This window comes from Mustela erminea, chromosome 16 (genome assembly GCF_009829155.1).
Source record: "Mustela erminea isolate mMusErm1 chromosome 16, mMusErm1.Pri, whole genome shotgun sequence".
Classification (NCBI taxonomy): Eukaryota; Metazoa; Chordata; class Mammalia; order Carnivora; family Mustelidae; genus Mustela; species Mustela erminea.
The window spans coordinates 140,821-146,460 of record NC_045629.1 but is presented as its reverse complement, the minus strand read 5'-3'; the positions used below and the strand labels follow the sequence as shown (position 1 = coordinate 146,460).

Sequence of the window (5,640 nt, the reverse complement as noted above, 5' to 3'; positions counted from 1 at the left end):
TCTCAGGTTGAGCAGGCTCAGGTTTGAGAAGACATCCTTCTGCTTGGCGCAACGTGAGGGGACGGTGTTGGCATCCCACACTGACTTCTTTCACACAAGGACGCAAAGGGACTTTAACTCAGACCTTCACAGACAATGTGAGTTAGAAGACCGCTTTCCCAAATATGATGCCAGACATCAAGGCGGCAGAGACTGGACCCTCAGCCCTTGCGTTTTCCCTTTGGAAGTGGGCCACTTCCTCCCTCATCCAAGCTTCTCTCCTCGCAGACGCTGTTCAGGGAGGATGCTTTTCCCAACGAATGATGTTGCTCTGAATTCAGGGCCCCGCTGGCTCCTTCGGCATCCCGACCCCTGTGTGAAACTGCTCTGTCTCCCTGAAATACGCTGTGCCACCAGAGGTGCTGGCCGCACCTCCAGGACCCTGGGGTGCAGGCGAAAGCTCTCGGGGTGTGTGGACAATCGCCAGCCTCAGAAAGAAGGCTTTCTTGCTTTACACAAAACCGGAGCTGACTGGGCCTCCTCTGTGAAGCTCATTCATGGTGCAGAGGTGATCCAGCCTTGCTCTGTACTACTGTGTGTACAGCCTTGCTCTGTACTACTGGGTGTACTATGTGTGAGGGGAAGGTGTTGGCATCCCACACTGAATTTTTTCTCACAGGGACATAAAGGGTTTTTACCTCAGGCCTTCACAGATAATCTGAGTTAGAAGACCATTTTCCCGCAGAGGACGCCAGGCATTAAGGTGGCAGAGACCGGACCCTCAGCCCTCGCGTTCTTCCCTCAGGAAGTGGGCCACTTCCTCCCTCATCCACGCCTCTCTCTTCACGGACGTTCTTCAGGGAGGACGCTTTTTCCCGAGAATCGTGTTGCTCTGAATTCAGGGCCCCGCTGGCCCTTTTGGTTTCCTCGCCCCTTTGCGAAACGACTCTGTCTCCCTGAAACATGCTGCCCCAACAGAGGTGCTGGCGGCCCACCCAGGTCCCTGGGGCGCAGGCGAAAGCCCTCGGGGTGTGTGGACGATCGACAGACGCTGAGAGAAGGCTTTCTTGCTTTAGGCGAATCTGGAGCTGACTGGGCCTCCTCTATGAATCTGGAGCTGAGGCGTTCCAGCCTTGCTCTGTACTTCTGGGTGTCCCGATTGCTTCTTTCTTCAGGGGACTGTGTGTGGCGTGCGAAACAATTTGTCGTCTGGAAGTGCTCCCGTGGCACTTGCTTTGCGCTTCCACGCCACCCTGGCTTACCCTGCCGTCCCCCCCGGCCAGGCCTCGCTTCTTAGGGTGCCTCCAATGATGTGTGCCCCAAGGGGCGCGTCGCCGTACAGTCCTCTTCATGGGACAAATATGCAGCTCGGGGCTTTCCTAACACTTGCTCCTGTGAAAACCACCGACACCGACGGTTAGGCTGAAAGAAACGGGGCTGCGGCCGCAATTACTACCGCGTTCCCAGAGCTGCAGTGTGTATTCTGCCGTGGGTCCCGCGGTCACAGTATCCGCAAGAGCCGATTCGTCGCCCCTCTGAAGGCCTTCCGTGAGGCCGAGGGAACGGGCACCTTCAGGGATGTCCTCTGAACCGAAGGTGAGAAACCTTCCCCAGGGTTCCTAACCACCTCGCAGACGCGATGCTTTCTCTCTTCGCCAGGGAGGCCTGCAGTCGAAAGACTGCTCGGCTTCAGGATTGTTTCTTGGAGGTTAAGGATCTCTCTTGCGTTGCAGGCTCTGGTTTGAGAAGGCATCCTTCTCCTTGGCGCATCGTGTGAGGGGGATGATGTTGGCATCCCACACTGACTTCTTTCTCACAGGGACATAGAGGGACTTTACCTCAGTGGTTCACACACTCTCTGAGTTAGCAGACGGCTTCCCCATGTTCCACGCCAGGCATTGTGGCCTCAGAGGCCAACTCCTCCGCCCGCCTGCTTGACCTTCAGGAAGCGGGCCACTTCCTCCCTCATCCACTCCTGTCTCTCACGCAGGAGTGGTTTTGGAGGAAGGGTGAGTGAGAGGGAGGAGCAGACTCACCACCTAGCAGGGCATGGGGCTTATCCCAGGACCCTGGGATCCTGACCTGAGCCAAAGACTGACACTTCAACAAACGAGTCACCCAGGGATCCCTGAAAATAATTTTTTAAAAATTTCACTACACATAACATACAGCATTGTATTAGTTTCAGGTAAGATCATAGTGTTTATTTTTTATTTCTTATATATATATATATTTATTTATAGCAGGGTTGATGGGCGGAGGGAGAGGGAATCCCAAGCAGACAGTAAACTGAGCATGGAGGCAGAACTGAGTCTCCTTCCCATTCCCCTCAGCTCATGACCTGAGCTGATATCAAGAGTTAGACACTGAACTGACTGAACCACCTGGGTGCCCGTTTGTATTTCTAACAATCATATGTTTAGCTTTCTACTGAAACAGGCACTGAGTAATGAGCAATGGTGAAAGAAACCATGGTACCCATAGACACCAAGGTCAGATTGCCCAAAATGGACCACAATGGCACACTGATTATTTTGACTTGAAGCTACTTAAAAAGCACCTTGTGCAAGAACACTCAAATCCTTCTCTGTCTTTCTGAGAGCAGGAAACCAACCTCCCTTATGTAAAAGGCACTGGCTGTGCTCAGAAATAAAAAGATGTCCTTCTCGCCAGGGACTTTAAAACAGAGGTTCTAAATTCTGCTTAGAACTCCCTCCAAATTAAAGCTCCCAAACAGCCCTCAGAGATGTATTTCTCCTCGTCTAAAATGCATAAAAACTGTCTTCCTTCATCCTTTATATTTCTGTAATGGCCTCCATTTCAATATTGGTTATTGATGCCTCATTGGTTATTGATGTCTCAGGTAAACTTACTCCTTAGTTTAGTTGGGAGACCTTGAAGGGTAAGGGAGGAACTTTTCCCTTTTTGCGTACCTTTTCCTAAGGAAATTAAATAGGATTCTTGCTGATTTACAAGGGTGTATCTGATGTGTATAGAACTATTTAAGGAACCAAACTTAGAATCTGCGGATTAAAATGGCCACATTCCCTAGGAATGGTCACACGAGGTATGTAAGCATGGCCATGGGACATCACTCCACACATCTCCACTTAGTGTGTTGAGCTCACACATCACTGAGGGGCCATATAGGTTTCGTGGGGGCCAGAGCGTGTCCTCCTGTGGGAATCAGGTTTTTGCAGTTAGTGTTGCTGGGGTCTCAGATGCTTTCCTTATACCTCAATATTTGATGCTTGAAAATATGGACGATTTATGGTTTGGGGGGACTGATTAGGCAATACAATCCTTTATGTCATCCCCATATTAGTTGGATGTGGTCTTATCCAAGTCTCTGATGTTTCCTGACATAGTTGCCATTGTTAAAGCAGGATAATCTGCCTACAGAGTGACTGGCAGATCATTGGTTTCATGGCTGTGATGGCCAAGTTTGTTGCTGAAGTATCTTCCAAAACGATGTATCGCTCTTCTGCACGTGCCGATTTGCAACTCGAAAAGCCCAAAGGCATATTGCCCTGCTACTTTGCAGTCCTTGTCGTCAGTTCCCTGGAAGCTCAGGATGATAACACCTCTCGGTATTTTTTTTCAGGATTTTATTTATTTATTTGACAGAGACAGAGAGAAAGAACACAAGGAGAGAGACCAGCGGAAGGAGAGGGAGAAGCAGGTTCCCCACCGAGCAGGGGTCCCAATGTGGGGCTCCGTCCAAGGACCTGAGCTGAGGGCAGAGGCTTAACCCACTGAGCCACAGAGGCTCCCCAAAAGCTCTTATTAAATCCCAAACCCCATCTATGATAATTGAATTCTTCCTTTATACAATTTACCATAGTTAGGAAAACAGTAGGGATAAGAACAGAGGAAGTACAGGGAGCAATCTTACCTTGAAAAAGTATGTTCATTTTCAGGAAATGTGCCACACCACACACGTGTGAAAATGGTTCCTGCCACCATGGCAGGGCTAAGCTGATGGCAATTCCCTAAAGCCAAATCATCAGGAACACACCTCCCAGGAAACAAGTTGGGGATTTTATTCCTTGCAGCCAGAAAGAACACACCCCATGCTCTCAGGAAGAGTGTGTTAGCAAAAACCTATTGTAGTTGGGAAATGCCCTTCACAGCGTCCTTCATGTTATAAGTGCGAGGGAACATCACCTAAAGGTGAGGAACACATTTTTACCGTGGTTCTTCATTTCTTTATTTTTTTGTTTGTTTGTTTTTGTTATTTTTATCAACATGACCAAATTTTATTTGGAATGAGAATTAAAAGGACAATTGACAGTTGAGGAATGTATATATATTCTGATCCAGTTGTACAACTAATGTAGGTCAAATTACCAAGGAAATTTTACATTATTTCATCAAGCAGCAATATAATCAAAAGGGCTAAAAACCATGCATTCATTAAGTAACTGGGAAGACCAAAATGCATCTTACCAGAGAAAAATGTGTGAGAATACAAAGAGCATCCTGTCATTTACCAGGGAAAGAGCATGAAGGCAGTCCTCCCCATCACAAGTCAGGGAGTTGGGTTTTCCACATTTGGGGAAATTGCAAGAGTCAGCAGGACCACAGCCTCATCCTGGGAAAACCACCTTCTTGATAGTGGCATTTTCCCTGCTAAGTAAAATATGACTCCCTCTTTCTGCCCCAGTCTAGCCTCATTGGCTGTCCAACCACACACACATGTTCACTCGCCAACCTGACCCCCAAAATCCTTGGCACCCTGTCCTGTCCTAAGCATCCTCACCTTCCACAGGAGTCTTTCTAATACAATGGAAGCAACAGCACAGCTACACCCTCTGTCCCAGGAATTCTCTGGCCCATAACCGCCCTGCAAGGGCGCCTGTTTGACATCAGACACGTCCCGCCCATGACATCAGGGGCAAACACACACATGCACACACGCATGCATGCACACAGAGCACTCATCACAGGGAAGGCTGTCCCAGCCTGAGAGGAACACGAGGGAGGACTTTCTAGCAGACAAGCACAGATCCATCTCTCTCTCTCTCTCCCCCTTTCCTTAGAACCTGTTTTGAGGAGACAGAGTGCATTGGCTGTACTTGTGGAGCTCAGCCTCCTAGTCAGTCCCCCATGCACCCCCCCAGGCTTGGACGCCCTGGGGGAGGGCTGGGGAATCCAAAGTCAGCAACTTCTGGGCCAGCCTTTGGTGTTGCCAGCAACACCCCAGGCCCTGAGAACACCACCAGGACCAGCTTCTTCACCAGGTGGGCTCCTAGGGCAGAGCCGCGGTACCCGCTGGTGGCTGCCCGGAAGAGGGTGTCCAAGGATCCTGTTGCTGTGCGCAGGGCTGAAGGGATGGAAACCATCCCTTCAGCTCCCTTAGACTGGGCTCTGAGTTTACAGTAGGGGGTTAGCAGGGTTCCACATGCCCTGCTCTGCCACTGCCTTCCCTCCCTCCAGCGCTTCCCCTCGGGTGAGATTTCTGCATCAAAGTTGGCCTGTGACTGAAAAAAAGCCAGGTCTGGGAAGCAAAGCAAGGCAAATACTCCCAAGAGACAAATACTTGGCAATTCTATGGTCATGGAAGGAGCCCCAAGGATCCTAATTTGCCATTGTCTTGATTTCACCTTGAGGGAGTGCTTTTCTTTTATGGGACTGTTGAAATTCGAAAAGCAAGGGGGG

General features: G+C 49.7%; 1 pseudogene; it reads right to left on the bottom strand.

Annotated features, from left to right (window-relative positions):
- Positions 1-4,473: 4,473 nt before the first annotated feature.
- LOC116575622 lies at positions 4,474-4,624 on the bottom strand (annotated as a pseudogene).
- Between the last annotated feature and the right edge of the window lie 1,016 nt (positions 4,625-5,640).